Source organism: Triturus cristatus, chromosome 9, assembly GCF_964204655.1.
Source record: "Triturus cristatus chromosome 9, aTriCri1.1, whole genome shotgun sequence".
Taxonomy (NCBI): Eukaryota; Metazoa; Chordata; class Amphibia; order Caudata; family Salamandridae; genus Triturus; species Triturus cristatus.
Genome location: NC_140592.1, coordinates 10919705 through 10939530, shown reverse-complemented (window position 1 = coordinate 10939530; position 19826 = coordinate 10919705). Strand labels below are relative to the sequence as shown.

At 45.2% G+C, this 19826-nt stretch overlaps 1 long non-coding RNA gene across 1 annotated transcript; it reads left to right on the top strand.

Annotated features, from left to right (window-relative positions):
- The first annotated feature begins 10196 nt into the window (after positions 1 to 10196).
- Positions 10197 to 18145, top strand: LOC146797252 (uncharacterized). The gene is made up of 3 exons (XR_014968458.1): positions 10197 to 10360; positions 16847 to 17009; positions 17471 to 18145. It is a non-coding gene; the product is annotated as an uncharacterized LOC146797252 (long non-coding RNA).
- The last annotated feature ends 1681 nt before the right edge of the window (positions 18146 to 19826 follow it).

Below are 19826 nucleotides of genomic sequence, written 5' to 3'. Positions count from 1 at the left end.
AGTCAGAGTTACCTTCACAGGGACCCACCAGTCGACGGACCAGGGATCGCAAAGGGACCTCAAGTGGGAATGGCAAGAGCAGGCTCACGGAACACTCGTGGAGTGTAGGCCCACAATTTTCAGTGCAAAAGGTGCTCGGGGTCTGTGCTACAAGCAACCCAATGCACAGCCTTGAGAGTTGTCGGGAAGCTGATGCCCTTGCAAATGTGCATGGTGTCCAGGGGTTCCAGTTCCAAGGTACCCACAAGGGCTACAGGTCTCAGCTTTGCTGGGGACTCAGTTCAGCCTCTGGGAAGTCTGGAAATCCACCTCTGGTGTTGCAAAGTCTTCGGCATCCGGCGGGAGCTTCGGAGATGCAGACCGGACAGATGCGTCTTTGGTGCCTGCCAAGCAGGGGAGTAACTCCTTTACTCCAAGGGAGATTCTTCAGTCATCTGGAGTTGAACAGATCGTCGAAGTTCCAGGATTCAGTTTCAGAGTTTCATCCAGGGATATCTAAAGTCCTGTTGCCAGGGGTTCCTACTTTATACCCAAGGAAGGGATTGGACTAACTCAGTGGACCCACCTATGGGAGGGTTTGGAAAGAGGGGTGGCTACACCCACTTCCTTTGTCCAGTTTTGCGCCAGAGCAGGGGCTGGTAGCCCCTGAACTGGTTTGAGCTGGACTATGTACAGGGACACCAAATGTACCCCCAGTGTAAGACTTCAAAGCACTCTCAGAGTGCACCCACCCAGCCCCAATACACTAAAGCCTGTCTGGGAGGTGGTGACACCTGCCTGTGACAGGAAACCTATTGTCCATGCCTCCCCTGCCGGAGTTTCAGTCAGCAGCAGGAGGCCAGACTCGTGTCTGTGGCTGCAGCATCCATTTTGTGATGCCAGGGCTCTTTTAAGTTGGTACCGGGTATACCCGTGCTGTCATGTCTCTCCCTCTAGAAGGGTGAGATCATACTCCCACACCAGTTACTGGTGTGGGGGTATGATTCCAAGGTGTTTGACACCAAACATGACATGTTTCCGTGCAGCCAGTCCAAATTTAGCATTTACCGTTGGGTTATAGTGCACTTAAGGGTATATGGTCAGGCTGCATCACAGACAACCCCGGAGAAGAGATTTGCGAAGGCTGCAGAGGGGCTCAGCTCATGGGCACCCGCTCACACAAAACCAAGCACCCTGCCTTCAGGATTGATAATGCCTGCCATAGGGGTGACTGATAGGTTTCTATGTGCAGTGATAGGTGAGATATAGTGAACCCATATCTCTGTAAGGGGTGCATGCACCACCTTACCCAGGCTGCAGTAGCAGACCTGTGGTATCATTTGGAGGGCTTCCCAGGGGTGGCATAGTACATGCTTCAGCCCCTGGTAGGACTCTGGGGTACCTATGCCCTGGGTACATAGTATACCATGTACTAGGGACTTATAAGGGCACCCCAGAATCCAATCTGTGGTGTACCTAAAGTACATTAAATCAATTTAGAGAGGAAGCAGCTAGGCTGGGGTCCTGAATAGCAGGGCCCCAGCCAGACTAAAGTCGAAAAACAGTGTTACATCAGCAAAAAGTGGGGGTCAAGATAAGAAGCAGATCCTACTCTCCTACAGCCGCTGCCTGCATCCTCTTTAGTTTGCCCTGTGACCATCATGGACACTCAGTCGAAGGCAGGATATGCTATCACCTCTCCCACTGATGGTCAGTAACATCAGACCGCTGGGTACTCCAGATTGTCCAAAGGGGCTATTCTCCCTATGTGGCTACCTCGCCACCATGCCACCCACTTATGATTGGCTGATAGAAGACAATCTCTCCTTGCTCTGTCAGGAAGTGCAGGCTCTCATGGCCGAGTGAGCCTTAGAAAAGGTGCCTGCATCGGAAGTATGTCATGGTTGTTATTGCCAGTACTTTCTGATGCCAAAAAAAGGATGTAGGACTTCGTCATATCCTATACATGTGCCTTCTCAGGAGAAGTTCAAAATGCCTATGCTCATCCAAGTTCTGTGTGCCCCGGATTCGGGAGAGTGGATGGTAGCAATGGCCTTGCAGGATGCTTATTTCCACATTCCGTGCTGCCTGCCCACAGGCATTACCTGCAGTTCACGTTGGGCCAAGAGCACTTTCAGTTTTCGTACTCCCTTTCGGCCTGATCAGCTCCCCTTGGGTGTTCACAAATGTGATTGCGGCGGTTGCAGTTCATCTGAGGAGGCCGGGGGATCCAGTCTTCCTCTACCTCGACGTTTGGCTGTTGAAGATGAGCTTGCCCTAGGCAGTCGTCTCCCACTTTCAGACCACGGTGAACCCCCAGCACTCGCTCGGGGTTCCCTATCAACATGACAAAGTAACACCTGACTCCCTTTCAGATGTTCCCTTTCAGTGGAGCCTTTCTGGACACTGCAGTTTCGGGTCTATACTCCAGAGCGGTGAGTCCAGGCCATTCAGGCTATGGTTCTGGTGTTTCAGCCTGTCTACTGGATTGTGGTGAGACTGACTCTAATGCTGTTGGGCCTCATGGCCTCCAGTATCCTGCTGGTTACTCATGCTCGTTGGCATATGCAGGCTCTGCAGTGGAACCTGAAGTACCAGTGGGCACAGCATCAGGGGAATCTTTTTGACTACGTGTTGATCTCGAAGGGGACTTGGCGGATGTGTCTGGTGTTTACTGCTAAGTTGAATATTACAGCGGAAGAATGCTGAGGACACTGAACTGATCCGGGCACACAGTGTCGAGCAGCCTGGGTACGGAGGAGATCGGGTCTGTTTGCACAAGCAGACAAAGTCCTGCAGTTGTAGTGATCATGCAAGACTTGGCAACCATGTTGAATGGGGCTCGTTGTGCTCGGCTATTTAGCCTTACGCGACCAGAGAAGAATGCTTGTCGTTCAGGCCTTTTAGATGAAAGTGAGCTTCTGAATTTACAGCTTACCTGTTTCCCTATTCCCTCAGCAGATATGTGTGGTGATGTTGAATGCTTCACAAGAAATCGCTAATGAAAACCTGCGCTCGCCAACAATATACTTGTCTTGCATTTGGCATGCCATATAAACTCCTGGAACTTCAAACGTCTAGTGTCCTCGTTTTCACGGAGAACTATAAGAACTGTAAATTGAATAAGACAACATAATTATTTGACGGCTAACTACTGTTAAAAACTTTTTAGTGTCAAATAACAACTTTGTATTGCAACCTTGAGATATTAAGATAGCCCAGGGTATCTATTAACAGGCGTGAAGTTAATGCTGTGATAGTGTCACATAACATATCATCGAATATTGATTCTATATATATTTATGTGGTGTTCAGAGCACTACAAGGGTGTGTTGTGTAATGTGACATCAATTATTGCTCACTCCTAACATGTACTATTGTTTTGTTGAAAACATCTTGGGGCACAATATGTTCATCGTGAAACTATTATTGTGTCATGCAGAATAGTTTCGGATTTATAGGTTACGGGTGTTGGCCAGCACCTTAGTGGTACATACTCCATTCATTGGGACAATACTATAATATTACTATATACATTTGTGTATTTTCTCCAAAGGAAGAAAAACAATTGACCTTTGTAGTGTTGTGTGAGCATGCAATGACTGAACCTGTGCAGCTCCTGATGGACTCCATAGAACTGTGATGTAAGCATTAGAGCGTAGTGAATTGAATGTAGGTCTAGAAAGACGCAGAAGAATAAAGACGTGTTATACTAAGATCCGAGTGCGGCGTAGTCATTGGGCAGTACCCGGGCTGGGAGGATGCTACAACTGGCGACAAGATATGGGATAAGTAATCTTGTGACCGACAGTGCTCTCACATAGAGTTTTTTCCTGGTCCAGCAAACTGCTCGTGCATGCGACGTGTGCCTCCGTCGAAGTACAGAATCAATGTTTGGTGTATGTGGAGTCAAAGTGTGCAGCCCCAGCTCCGTGAAAAGCATGTGACACTCATGAAATCACCATTGAAAAGTTTATACATCAGAAGCTGAGAACCTGAAGATTCATTCAGACGACAAATGCTGAGAGAAACTATGGGACAAATTTACAATTAAATGGCGCAGCGCCACAATTTTGTTGCTCTGATCTGCGTCATTCAAAAAATGCAGGGATGCGCCGTATTTACAAGAATATGGTGCACCCGGGTCCTCTCCCATGTGCCAGCGTTAAAACAGCAGCTGTGCGCCAACGCGGGCACCCGTACTCAAATATTGTCTGATTTGCAGGGACGATTGTTGTTATGCAGGAAGGAACACCTTTCTGCACAAAAACAATCATTGATGCAATTTTGCTCCTTCTATGTGTGCCGCAGAATGCACCATGCATAGCGCCCGATTCACAAGAGTGATCTGAGACGAAATCCTAACTTTATGACTTTCGGTATTCACAGAAGGCAGTTAGGAGTACTAAAGGTAGGATTTTGTCTCAGTTAAACTTAAATGTTGGTCTTAAGTTAAACTTAGGACAAACTTAAGTTAAACTGAGACAAAATCCTAGTCGTAAAGTTAATCTGTTAGAGACTCTAACTAGCATTGGAGAGGGGGGAAAAGAGAGGGATAAAGGAGGGATCTCAAGCATCGGAGAGGAGAAAAAAGAGAAGGCTAAAGGAGAGATCTCAAGCATTGGAGAGGGGGGGAAGAGAAGGATGAAGGAGAGATATCAAGCATTGGAGAGGGGGGAAAAGAGAAGGATGAAGGAGAGATGTCAAGCATTGTATAGTAGAAGAAGAGACGGATAAAGGAGGGATCTCAAGAACAGGAGCAGACGTGAATCTAGATCTTCTCCTTGGTCTTAGAGCAGCTCCTTTTCAAAACTTCACTAGTGAGTAAGGTGAAATGTCACCCCGAAAACAAGAGGGTTTAAACTGTGAAGGGACTTTTACAAACAGTTGTCTGTGAGGGACCCTCATGTAGCCCGTTTGTGGTCCTGGTGCGACCCCTGGGCCTGCGACGGCTGCGTCCAGATGAACTCGATATAAGGGGGAAACTGGTATGAAGAGCTTCAGGTGCCAATGGAGTGGATACTTCAGATGATTTAAAACAAATATGTGAAATTGATTTACATCAATATTTAATGTAAACACATTTTTAATATTTCTTTTTCGATTAAACACAATATTTAAATTTTCCCCATACTTTTTCACTATGTGGAGATCTCCGCCCCAGCTGCAGAGTGTGACTGTGGTATATATGGGGGAAATTTAAAAAATATTATTCACTCAAAAATATTTGCTAAGCTCCTGCCCTTGAAGCAAGATCCATGGGACCATGAGCGGTGTCAATTGAGCGCAGTGTCTCAACCGCCCATACTGAGTGTATCAGCGCTCACCTGGCGGGGTGCACCACATACTGCCATAATCTCAGCTGGCGGGGCAGAGAGTAGACAACAGCCGCGACTTGTGCAGGTTAGAGTGGTGAGGCCAGGTGGGGCCATGTGGGAAGGGATTTCGATGGACGATGACGAGGGAAAATAAAATAAATAATTCATTTTCCCTCGTCATGGTCCATTGAAATCCCCCTGGCCCCACCGCCCCACCACTCTTACCTGCACGGGCCATGCCTGGAGTGAGCGTGCATTGAGCAAAGCTCCCGGAGATGTCCCTTGGCAAGTGTCGGCCATGCCTGCAGATTACGAACATCACCAAGTACAGAAAGGATGGCAACCCTTCCCCCACAGAGCCTTAATGCACCCATCTCCTGGGCAGGAGTCAGATCACAGGTGGGGTGGACCACAGGAAGACTTCCGCGCCAGTTTTCCTCAAGAGGGTGAACGGTCCATTTGTTCTTTACTGATGGCGCTCTCTCCCAATGGAAGGCAGAGGTTGTTCCCCCAAGTATGCTTCCACCCCTATAATATATCAGTGTGAAATGTGAGGTGCCCTGAATTCTATAGATGGTAATGTGTGCTCCGCAAACTCAAGTACCTTTCCTTTTGATAATCAGAGGCACTGGCTGGGCTTTGATTTATGAAGAGATATCAGATGATCTTTTAAGTTCTGAGCCTCTAACCCCACACCATCTCCCCAAGAGTTCACTGACAGCAGGGTTAGGTGCTAAAGGGGTGTCTCTGGTGCTCTGCTCTTCGCTCAGTAATGTGCCCCCACAGGACTCAGTGGTACCAGCTCCGTGTCACAGTCTGATCCCAGTGACCCATCAGCAGCCCTGGAGACTGCGGTCACACGATGAGGACCATGAAGAACAGCAAAGGCATGTGTGGTTTATGTGATGTCACTTGTGACGCGATGCATGGACCACATCAGTCCATATGTCAACAATGGAACATCAGAGGGCTGGTTTGTGTATGATGCTCTCGAGCACAGAAACAGATGTTGAAACCTTATCCCTATGCAGTCCGCACACACAACTCTATGTTCAGACTCTTCTAACACTTGGTCTGCCCATGGTCTGTGTTCTTCCACCTACTACCCTTCGACTAGGGATTATTACAGGTCAACAATTCGTCGCACTCATCTCTTTCAAAAGCTCAGGGTAATTTTTGAGTAATACATTACTCAGATGACTTTAAGAAGGTAGTTTATTCAAGAAGTGTAGACATAAACCTCCAGCAGCTGCCTCCCCAGCAACGTCCGCTCTGCGTCTCCTGAACTCCCCACAGCTGGATTCCAGTAGTGGAAGCTTGCCGTTGCTAAGCAGCAGCCACCTGGATGAGTAAACAACATTCAATAGTATACAACATATCCCCCTTTTTTAGAAAACAAAATACAATAAAATCATTAAAAGACAATAGCAATAAATTCAAAAACATAGTTGAAAACACACTTGTGGAAACTAGTTGCAAATATAATCTTGAAGTTTCTTTGGTGGTATCCTGACACGTGTGCTGAGTTCTCTAACTTTAGACTGAGTATTGAGGTGAGAATTTACACCCTTGATAAGAACCTCTTTTGGATCACTGCGCTCAACTGGATTGGGAGTGACTCTCATCCATTCATGCACTTATGTATCATTACATATGGACACACGATTAGTATTCCACCACTTTCCATCTGAAAGCTTCAAGAAATCGCAATTAATTGAAACAATCTTCTTTGGATCAGAAAACTTAGAACGTCCTTTGTGTTGAATAGTCCATAACTTTACCCTTACAAACATTCCCTCAATTAATATTTTGGGATTTTTTAATAACTTATCATTGTGCCTTCGAACATAAGAACTTTGATAACTTTCAACTTTTGTTCTGTTGACACTATCATCAATAGTTTTTTTACCAAATCTACCCATCCACCCAGGAACAGCAATGGAACATGGAACTCTGCCTTTGAGTAAGCAAAAAGGAGTTTCCCCCTTAACAGAATGCAGGGTGGTTCTGTAATTCAATAACATTTTTTTTTCTAAACTCTTCCAATCAAGTTCATTATGTATAGCCATCTGTACGCATTCACCCAAGACACGGTTAAATCGTTCTATTAGACCATTTCCCCTTGGGTGATAAACCGGAGTTTTTAAGTGTTTTATGCCCAATCTTTTGAGAAATTCACCAAACTCATTGGACGTAAATTGGGTGCCATTAACAGTCAAACTTTCTGCAGGACAACCTTCTCTTCGGTAAACTTCTTCGTAAAACTCAATCACATTGTTAGATTTTACTTCACGCACAAAAGTCACCTCCGGCCATTTGGAAAAATAATCCATTAAAACAATGGCAAATTTACACCCGACACCAAGTATCTCAAAAGGGCCACAAACATCGATTGCTAATCTTTCCCATGCCTGCTTAGGCCAAATTACCTGGTGAATAGAAGTTTCTTGAACATCATGTGTTTTGTCACTACGGGAACACGAAACACAATCTCAAACAAATCTCTCGATCTGTTTGTCCATGCCAGACCACCAGAAATCTTCTCTGGCCTTCCTCATCATGGAGGACATGCCACCATGTCCCTCATGCAACAATTGCAACAATCTCGATCTCATGGAAGAAGGAACTACCAATTTATTGTTCCTTCTCAAAATGCCATCCACTACGGATAACTCACACCAGACTTCCTTATAGATTAATAAATCATCATACCACTTCCAACCTTCATTCATCGGAAGACACTCAACAATTCTTTTCAAGTCAACATCGTGTAGAATTGCTTTTTTCCAATTGGACTCTTCTATGGCATGACAAATATCGCCTACCTTGGCTACTACTCAATCTTCAACTTCTGAGTCACATCCACCATTATCTGCCTTTTCAACTGGAAGATGTGATAAACAGTCCACGTTCACATTTCTTACACCAGGTACGTACCTAATGCAAAAATTATATTCCTGTAGGCAATAAATCCACTTAGCAGTGCGTGGACTGGCTCTAGCTGCGCCAGAAGTGGAGAAAATATCAACCAAAGGTTTGTGGTCTGTATGCAGTTCAAAACTAATGCCCCACACAAAATTCTGGAAATGTTGTACTCCCCACCAACACGCCAACGCCTCCTGCTCTATGGTAGAATATGTGCTCTCAGCTCCTTTAAGTGTTTGTGATGCAAAGGCAATCACTCTCTCCTTGTCCTCATGAATTTGCATAAGTACAGCACCCAGCCCATACCCACTTGCATCTGTTACAATTATGCATTTATCACTGGAATTGAAAGGTTTTAAAGAAATAGCATTAGCCCGAGCTTTTTTTACTTCTTCGAAAGCGTATTGACACTTGTCAGACCACTCGTATACTGCTTTTTTCTTTATTAATTCCCGAAGTGGAAATACACAATTAGAGAAGTTAAAAATAAATCTTGAGTAGTATTCAGCAAGTCCCAGGAAAGATCTTAATTGATCCTTATTTTGTGGAACAGGTGCGTTTTCAAAGTCTGCCACCAACTTCAACTAGGGTTTGATCCCATCTTGAGTTAAGGTGTGACCTAGATGGTCCACCTCAGTTTGACAGAATCTGCATTTCTTTAAACTAATGGTTAAGCCAGCCAGTTCCACCTTATTTAATACTATGCTTAACACATTATCATGCTCCACTTTGTCTTTTCCCCACACTAGAATGTCATCCTGAAACACTAGAATAGTGGAAATGTCATTCAAGTAAATGTGTTGGATGATTTACAAACTCTTGAAAAATTACCTATTCTTTTACATTTATAACATCTGCTTTTTGCTGCAGGACAATGACTAGCATCATATGAATGTCTGTTACTACCACATCTGTAGCATAATTTGTTAAAACTAGCTACATTTTTTTTATCACTTTTGACTTCATCTGTTTCAATACTTTTTTGTTTTTGTCACTTATTTTACATACTTTTGAAGAATTGGGATCAACTTTGGATTCGACATCCGTCAATTCTTTAACATATATGGACGTATTTTCGATATGTTTGGCTATTCCTATGGCTTTCTCTAATGTGGGGTCAATTAAATCTAACAATTTTTCTTGAATTTTGTTGTTGTTGGTAGCGTTACTCATTTGATCTCTTATAATTTCATCTCTGAGATCTTTAAACCTGCATGTGGTTGCTAATCTTCTTAAGGCTGCGACATATTGTTCAATTTTTTCACCATGTAGCTGTTTGCGGGAAAACATTTTATGTCTTTCTACAACAATGCTTAATTTCTTGCCATAGTTCTCTTCCAACATTGCTAAGGCTATTTCGTAAGAGTCCTCTTCATCATCGGAATCATCACTGTCATTTCTTGGTACAGTGGAGGGTTTAGGAAGTGTCTTTAGTACATTCTTTCCTTCCACCGCTAAATGGTGTTTTAGAATTGCTAATTTTCTTTTGTGAACATAATCTTCTCCTCCAATTGCCTCCAAATAGGTTGTAAAAGACTCCGTCCAGTCTTCCCAGGCCATGCAAGGAGAACCAGGCTCTTGAAGGAATGTAGGGGGTGGAGCAATAACTTGAGAGGTCATGTTACCTAAATTGATAGGTGGTGTGCCTATCACCGATGCCTACAGGATACTAATGTAGCGTTGTGTTGATTATAGCCTCCAATCACAACTCAGTGTGACCTAAATCCAATGCGTGCAGGAAGCGCCGAATTTCTAATGACAAACGGTGTGCTTGTCACTGCCGTTCTCTGTGTTTGAATCAACAGACTCGTCGTTTCTTGAATTAATTGCCTGGTTGGCAAAATGCAGCTGTTTCGGATGCTGAATGCGGCTTCCAGGGCATACAGGAAAGGATTTGATGACATTTTGCCAATCAAGATGGCGGCACGTTTACGCGACCTTAAACGTAAGGTCACGTCGGGAAGCGCGTGATGAGTCAAAACTTCGCGAGAGGAACAAAGGGCTGACGCGCTCCTCACCGATTACGCATGATGGAAGATGCGCACACTTCAAATAATGCCTGCATAGCTCGCGTCCTGCACTTCTCCCGCTCCACTGACTCGTGCCTCTCAACCTCTGTCGCTAGGAACGGTTACTATGTAAGTAAAATATATTCCTTACTTACATGAATGTAGCAAAGCTGCCCGTAGTTCATGTAGAGGGAATCTTCACGACTGCTGGAGGTCTTCGCTTATTTAAGGAGTTTTTATCTTCCAAAAATCGCCGCACAGACACACCGAGTGCACTGAAATTCAATTTTCAGATATTGTCTACAGTCTTTCCTTCTTCTTCACCTGCATCCCATCCTCATCGCCATTTTTGAGTAATACATTACTCAGATGACTTTAAGAAGGTAGTTTATTCAAGAAGTGTAGACATAAACCTCCAGCAGCTGCCTCCCCAGCAACGTTCACTCTCCATCTCCTGGACTCCCCACAGCTGGATTCCAGTAGTGGAAGCTTGCCGTTGCTAAGCAGCAGCCACCTGGATGAGTAAACAACATTCAATAGTATACAACATAAATACAGACCTAACGGGTGCTTTTGGGCATAAAGGCACACCGGTGCTAACTGAGTTTGCACCAGTACAACTGGGTATTCACACAACAGCCATGAAACCACAACTCACACACCTAATGTTATGCTCATAAATGCAACAACAAATGTTGTAAGTAATCTTACAGATGAGATTACAAATCAAGTTACACTTAAAACTATGAGATCAGGGACCTTGGCCCCAATTACGAGTTGCACAGTACAGGCCAGGGGCAAACGGTGCACACAAAATCATGCCAGTGCTGTTTCATTAGGAGCTAAACCCTTTTGAATGGGGAATAACTGTGGTGACAAGGAAATGCCAGGCAGTGTCCTGCACAGTATTACCTTTTCTGAGGAGTTAAATGCAGACATTTACCACCAGCTCCCAGCAGGTGGTCCAGAGTGTTGGGGGTTCTGTGTGTGGGGGGTAAAAGGCTCGGGTAAGGGAGTCAGCGAGGGACAGGGGAGATCAGTTCTGGCATGGGGAAGTAGTGAATACTGCCCCCACCAGAGAAACCAGTCAGGGAGGAGTGGGGCCTCTGGTGGTTTTACCAGCTGGAATCGACAGACAGTAAAACCGGGTTCAGTGCTAAGAAGGCCCTAGGAATGAAGTGTAAATGAGTGGCTTCAGCATGGAATGGTACCTAATTACCATGTGCTTTTAGATGTTTTCACTGGAATAAATATTGTGAGGTTGTTTAGTGTGGGGTGCACTTGGTGTGCGAGTTATGGTTTGCACACCTGTTCTTCAAATAATGGATTGTGGACCTAACCATACCTTCGAATTTCTGTGTTATTTTTTCCTTTTTAAACTGTAACCACAGCTGCACTTTAATTGTGGGGTTCAAAGACAAATTCAGAGGGTTTTATATATATACAACCAAAGCTAGCCATAACTACACTTTAACCTTTGTATTTTTCTGTGAATTTTGGGGGGTTTGGATCATCAAACACATCAAGGTTTCCTGCGCCTGACCCACCATGGGCAGCCATCCACCACGTCACGTGGCCTTCGACTGTGTGCAGTTGGTTTGGCCTTAGGGCAGGCCCAACACCTGATCACGCATGGGCAACCATCCACCACGTCACGTGGCCTTTGACTGTGTGCAGTTTGTTCGGCCTTAGGGCAGGCCCAACACCTGATCGCCCATGGGTGACCATCCACCATGTCACGTGGTCTTCAACTGTGTGCAGTCTGTTCGGCCTTAGGGCAGGCCCAACACCTGATCACCCATGGGCGACCATCCACCACGTCACGTGGCCTTCGACTGTGTGCAGTTGGTTGGGCCTTGGGCAGGTTTCTTGCCTGGTCTATTGGGGTGGGGGATTTCTGCAGGCGGAGTGGGTGGAGCCAAGGATGAGGACTTCTGTCTTTTCTGATTTGAGTTTCAGGCAGCTGTTGTTCATACAGATTGTGACGGATTTCATTCTTCTTGGAAGTTGTGTTTGATGATGTTGGGTTCGTTGGTGAGGGAGAGGATCAGCTGGGTGTTGTCTCATAAGAGACGATGTTGAGCCCTTGGTTCCTGACAATGGTTGCAAGGGAGGCTATGTAGATGTTAAAGAGGGTGGGGCTGAGGGAGGAGCCCTGGGGCACTTCACAGCTGGTCTGTGTCGGTTCCGAGAGGTAGGGAGGGAGTCTGACTCGCTGAGTTCTGCCTGTGTGGAAGGACCATATGCAATTGAAGGCCTTGCGACAGATACCGGCATCGGCGAGTCTGGTGGCCAGGGTGTCATGTCAAATGCAGCTGAGAGGTCCAGGAGGATGGGGGCTGCTGTTTCGCCCTGGTCGGGGAGGGAGCAGATGTCGTCGGTGGTGGCAAGTAAGGTGGTGGTTGCTTCGGAATCTGGATTTAAAGGTGTCCAGGACGTTGTTAGCTTCAATTAAGTTTGCTAGCTGGGTGTTGACAGCCTTCTCGATGACCTGGGCTGTGAATGGAAGCAGGGAGATGGGCCTGAAGTTCTTGAGGTTTGTGAAGTTCGCGGAGGTTTTCTTCAGGAGGGGGTTGACATCGGTTTGTTTCCAGTCATCGGGGAAGGTGGCAGTCTCTAAGGAGCAGTTGATTGTTCGACGTAGTTTGGGTGCAATGACAGAGGTGGCTTTGTGGAAAATGTGGTATGGGCAGGGGTCTGCGGGTGCTCTAGAGTGGATGTTTTTCATGGTCTTCAAGGTGTTTTCTGTTGTGAGGGGGATCCATTTCAGCAGGGTCTGTTGGGTGGCGTCACATGAGGGGGGGATGGAGCAGTGAGATGGTCTTGGTTGACGAAGTTGTCATAGATCATCTTAATGTTTTGGTGGAATATGGTGCTGAGTCTGTTACAGAGGTCTTGGGAGGGTGGGACATCTGTTGTTTCGCTGTAGGGTTTGGCGAATTCCTTGATGATTGAGGAGAGCTCTTTGGTGTTGTGTGCATTGGTGAGGATTCTGTCTTGGAGGGATTTCTTCCTTGTGCATTTGATGAGTTGGTGGTGTGTGGTGGTTGCTGTTTGTAGGAAGTGCATGTTTCTGGGGTTTTGTTGTTTCTCCATGTCTTTTCGAGTGATCTGAAAGAGCGTCTGGATTCTTGGAGTGAAGAGATGAACAAGCTTTCTTTCTTGATGTGTCGTCCGGTGGCTTTCTTGAGGGGGTGAGTGTGTCGGCGCAGTTCCCAATCCAGCGGTGGAGGTTGCGTGCTGCGGTGTTTATGTTTGACGTAGTCAGTGGTGGGGTGCTGACGAGGGTGGAGGTGAGATGGTCTTCGGTGACTTGGTCCAGCTTCTGCGGAGGAGACGTGGGCGTACTTGTGTACAGTCGGTTCTTAAAGGAGAAGTGAATGCAGTGGTGATCTGTCCAGAAGAGTTCCGTGGTGTGGCTGTAGAAGACGCCGTTTCCCTCGGTGAAGACAGTGTCAAGGGCATGTTTTGCTGTGTGCGTGGGGCTGATGACTAGTTGTTTCAGTCGTATGTTGGCAAGGTTCTCTTGGAGGGAGGCGGTGTTTGAGTCATCGTGTTTGTCCAGGTGGAAGTCTAGATCTCCGAGTAGGATGTAGTTTGTGGATGTGAGGGCGTAGGGTGCGATGAGGTCAGTGATGGCATCAGTAAAGGGAGCACAGGGGACAGGGGGCCTGTAGATGAGGGTTCCGCAGAGTCATTTTGGGGTTGATCTGGATCCATGAGGGTCATTGTGTCGTCAACGAGGGTGGTCATGTGGCGGTTGCTTTTGTGAAAGACGGCGATGCCTCCTCCTGGATAGATGGAGCGGTACTTGTGCAAGATCTTGTTTCTGTGGGGAATGGCAGTGGTGATGTCGGGTGAAGAGTTAGTGTTGGTCCAGGTTTCTGTGAGGAAGGCGGCGTTGGACGAGTAGGTGTTGAGGAGGACCCAGATTTCTATGGCATGCTTGTGTAGGGAACATACGTTGAGGAGGATGCAGTTGAGTGGTTTTTGAGGGGTGATGTCTGGTAGGCAGGGAGATGCTGCTGGGCTACAGAGGTGGGTGAAGGTACGGTGGCAGTGTAGACAGGAGAGAGGGCCATGGATGTTGGTCAGCGTTGAGAGCAGGCAGTTGTTGTTGCATCCGGGGTTGTGATCGTGGAGGGTGCTTGGCACTGGTTGCGGTCGGGTTGCGGACAGGTGCAGACGAGCTTGCCTTTGGCATGCCTGTGGCACAGAAACCATTAAGTAGGGATCAGGGGAGGGTGGGTCAGCTGGGAGGCGGGAGGGTGAAGGACCCACTGGAGGGGGGAGGGTCCGCGGGGGCAGCAGCGCAAAGCAAAGGAAAGAGTGAGACGTGAAAAGCAGAAAAGTTACATAAGGCCTGAACGAAGGAAAGAGGAAAAGGGGCAAAAAAGGAAAGAGGCAAGAGAGGCAGAACAGCAGAAGAGCAGAGTGCTCTCCCACTGGACCACGAGGGATGAGGCACAGGCAGGTGCCTGCGGGTGGAGGAGGGCCTTGAACACCCTACAACAGAGCTAAGGGGGCCCAGGGAGCAGCACTTAGTGGTGGAGCTGCACGGGGGAGTGCAGTCACACTGACCAGGCCATTCCATTTCCCACAGACATCTGTACACAACTACCCAATAAGCAGATAGATCGTTCCACTAGACTGTTTTCTCTTTCTTGGACGATACAAAACCGTGGAATTATGTTTTGTGCCTCGAGCAATTAAAAACTCCGGGCAGATTTACAAGCCCCTTGCGGTACTTTTGCTGCATTTTTAACATGGGAAAAGTGACGCAAAAGTGGCGCAAGGGGCTTGTAAATCTGCCCCTCCATCTCTACAGACACCAACTTGGGACCATTGTCTGTGACTATCTCTTCTGGAAGCCTTTCCCTCATGAACATGTCAGTTTTCAGATTTTAATTTCTCACCTACTCACCTAGAGCCACCTTTAGTAATCGTCCATCAATACTGTAGCAAACGTGCCCCTCACTCCCCAATACCCAAAAGGTCCACAAATATACACACCAACCTTTTGCCAGGACCTGACAGTAAATCTAATAGGTACAACGGGGGACTCCATGCTTGAAATGGATTTGTCAGTCTGCATACGTTCCACACACTCTTTCACTCATCTCTCGTATGAAAGTAAGTGTTTGCGATTACCAAATACCAAATTTTTGTGATTCTCTATTTGGTAATCGCAAACAGTAATGTATAATATGTGGGCCCGATTCACAGAACTAACTTAAGACAAAATCCTAAACTTACTACCATTTTGGTATTCACAGAAGGCACTTACTCATTTCGGTATTCACAAAAGGCACTTACTCATTTCGGTATTCACAGAAGTTAGGAGTCCTAAAGTTAGGACTCCTAAATGCCTTCTGTGAATACCGAAAGTCTTAAAATTAGGATTTTTCTCAGTTTAGGAGTCCTAAAGATAGAAGTCCTAACTTTACTACTCAGAAACTGAGAAAAATCCTAATTTTAAGACTTTCGGTATTCACAGAAGGCATTTAGGAGTCCTAAAGTTGGGAGTCCTAACTTTACTACTAATAAATTGAGAGAAATCCTAACATTAAGACTTTAGGAATTCACAGAAGGCCTTTAGATGTCCTAAAGTTAGGAATCCTAACTTTACTACTACTAAATTGAGAAAAATCCTAATTTTAAGACTTTCGATATTCACAGAAGGCATTTAGGAGTCCTAAAGTTAGGACTCCTAACTTCTGTGAATACCGAAATGAGTAAGTGCCTTCTGTGAATACCAAAATGGTAGTAAGTTTAGGATTTTGTCTTAAGTTAGTTCTGTGAATCGGGCCCTGTGTGTTTTACACATTTTGAGATTCCCAGTGGATTGCAAATAGACGTACCTCATGAATATTAATGAGGTAGGTCTCGGATTGTAACCAATTGGGAATCGCAAAAATCACAAGGATGGTGGCCTACTAGGGTCAGCCGACCACCATGTCTGTGATTGCTTTTACATAAAACAATCTTTTTTTTGTTAAATGCCGCCCATTTTCCTTTCACTTTCAAAAATAAGAATAAAAAGTTTTCTTTTCATTTTTAAACAGTAGGCAGTAGTCCACGGGACCACTGCCTGCTAATAAAAAATATTTTAACAAACATTCACAAAGGGTATGGGGTCCCTTGGGAACCCCTTCCCATTTGCGAATGGGTTACCTCCTACTTAAAGTAGGTGGTAAAATACAAATTTTTTGCGACTGCATTTCGGTCGCCAACCATTCGCACATATCTCTGCGATTCATTGTTAGGAAGGAATGCACGTCCCTAATACCAAATTGCAAACAAAATTTAAGATTCGGTAATAGGTTACCGAATCGCAAATACTGCAAATCGGCCCGTTTGTAAACACAAAAACACTTTGTACATCTGGCCTTAAATCCATGTCCATGACTGGTCACCAAAAATCCATTCTGCGTTTTCTTTTCATAGACGTCATAACGCTACGTCCTTCATGAATTAAACTCTTCATTATTTTCGTTGGGAAACTGGTACTTCCAATTGTCCTCCGCGTGGTACTAAACCTTTCATGTCTGACGACTCTGACCAAACCAGCTTACACTTTCTGACCAAGGATTATTGCTCATCTCTCTCTTCCAGCCCATAGAAATGTGTGATGTCATCCTACGCAGCTCATCACTTTCCTTGACACAGCGTCTCCAGCCCTCTTCACTGGCTGCTGCCCCGGAGACTGAGTGCACGGTGGCCAACATCCAACCATCGTCCTCTTAACTAGAACCCAAACTATTCAAAGGCAACCTTGGTAATCAGCCAGCACGTATGTCCCTTACACCTGGCACGTAGTTAACTACAAATGTGATTTCTTGAAACCTGTGCTGGAGCAGAGTTTTCATTTAGAAAATTCAGGGGTTTTTGAAGCTCTGGTATGTCTATGCGTTTTATTAAATATTAATAAATAACAAATTAATTATTTGTCTTGTGCAAGTGTGTATTTATTAATCAATTTGTTTGTCTTAACATAAGAGAAAAGTTACACAAGGGTTAGCATGTGTGTGCTGTTTTTGTTTTCTAAAAAATAACGTGCAAGTTTTCATGTTTAAACGTTGCGGTGTGCTGTTTATTTTAAGCACAAAACGCTGTCTGAATTAATGCTTTCTTATGTCGCAAAAGCTAGATAAATGCATACACATAAGGGTATTAGTGGGGTTAACACTGTTTAATCATTATGCTGTAGTAACGTTGTTTTTATTTCTTTTAATTGAGATGGTCTATTGTGGCCTATGGAGGCCTAATCTATGATGGCTAATTTTGAGAGCCTGGCCTCGAGTGAATATGTGAAAGACGTGACGAGGGAGACCCCTGCTGGAAATGGTCTTGAGTGTGACTGACCATGGTCCTTCTATGAAACTTTCCATGAGGACGGCAGCAGCTTTGGGTGTTCTCCAAGAAAAGTGAAAGTGTCCTTGGCAATCTCGAAAGACAAAGGAGCCGTAGAGGAAAACTCTGGACTGTGGCTCGATGGCCGAGGAGAAACCGGATTAAATGTGATACATGTTTTATTTTCTTGGTTCCTGTTCTGTAGTCTTCGCTATGTGTATTTTTCCTGAGCGGAGGTTCACAAATGTTGCATCCTTTCCTTCTCGCTCTGCTCAGTGATTCAGCGTATTCTTGCAAACTTGATGAGTCTTTCCATTGTAATTTTCATTATAAAAACTGTTAGCTTAGGGAGGGATCTTGTCACCCTTTTGCCACTTGCCATTTACCTTTGCTGCGTGAAGCCGCGTTGCTGAGGATCGTGCTGAGGACTTCATCTTGAGAGACTTTACCGAGAGACTTGTCCTGACCCGTTCTGACACTTAGTTAGAATAGGTAACTATGAGAAATGATTATTTCTGATTAATTTTACTTGACTAATTTTAGATAAAGCAATATAATTTTAAAACATGGTGTTGAATTTTCTTTCTTGTCAATTATTGGGTTTATATTTTTGATCATTATTGTATATGTTGTGTAGATTATGTTATTGATTAGGACAGTCACTAAACCAGATCCGATCGACCTGATATTGATGCAAGGTGTTTAGGTCTACTTGTCCCTTCACCTAGCTCCTCATGAATGTTCCCTACACCTCCTCGGGGGTCTTCCGCAATCTGTCCCTCTCTATCTTCTTCTGACCCTACTTCTTCAAGTATAATCTCAAGTGGTTCTTCAATCTCCTCCTCTTCTGATTCAGGAGTAGTCTCTGTGTGATTTCTTTTTCCTTTTCTTTTTCCTTCACTGCTGTTTGAAACTTCAGGCTCTCTTACAGAATCTGATCTCCTTTCTGATACTCGCAGTGGTTCTCTTGAAGCTCTCTCATCTTCTTTTCTCACTGATTCCGTATCATCAGTATCTTCATCATCACTGGAATCTGACTCTTCAAAATACTCTTTACCAGTCCCTTCTTTTGGGTTTGGAACTCTCAGAGTATGACTTGCATGTACCCAGTTCTTCACTCCAGCACACTTTACTGCAGTCGTTGTAGTCAGAATGACTTGTCTTGGCCTTCCCCACCTTGGAATCAAGCAATTTCTTCTTCTGTGCACCTTAATCCTCACCCAGTCTCCTGGACTCAGATCATGGGCTTCCTTCTTCTCAAGTGTGGTAGCTTCTTCTCCAACCTGGTGAAACACAGAATGAACTGCGTCAGCCAGGCCTTTACAGTAATCCAAAATCATGTCATCAGTTATTGTCACCAACTTATTGACAGGCACGAATGCATGGCGCATAGCACGTCCCATTATTATTTCATGCGGGCTCAAACCAGTAGTTCTATCTGGAGTAGATCTCATTGTCATCAGAACTAAAGGCAAAACATCTGGCCATTTCATGCCAGTGGCTAAGCACATCTTTCCAATCCTATTTTTGATTGTGCCATTAATCTGCTCAACCACACCAGAAGCCTCTGGTCGGTATGCACAATGTAGCTTCTGCTGTATTTTCAATTCTTCACAAATCAAACCCATGAGCTCATTCTGAAAGTGTCTACCTCTATCAGACTCGACTGTAACTGGAAACCCGTACCTAGGAATCAACTCCCTCAACAGTAACTTTGCCACTGTTAATCCATCGTTTCTTCTAGTCGGGTAAGCTTCCACCCACCTTGAAAACAAACAGACTACCACTAGAACATACCTCAGTCTGTTCACTTGGGGCATCTCAATGAAATCAATCTGCATTCTTGTAAAAGGACCTCCTTCTCTGCCTATTGTTCCCAGACTCACCACTGTCTTTTTCCCAGTGTTAAATTGCTGACAAACTAAACACCTCTGACAGATGCTTTCTGCAATTGTCCTGAACTTTGCATTGTACCAGGTTTGTTTAAACGACCTAACCATCGCGTCTCTCCCCAGATGTCCCTGGCCATGATACATCCTTGCCATTGACGACAAGATGGAGTTGGGCATCACTGGTCTGCCATCTCTGTAGACCCAAACATGGTCTGTTTCTCTTGGAGCACATCCTGCCTTAATCCAATCTTGTTTCTCTTCATCTCCTGCCTCATCTTGTAACTGTTTCACTTCATCCCAGGTCTCTAGGACATTAGTAAACATCACAGAAAGAAAAGACATTTCCCTTT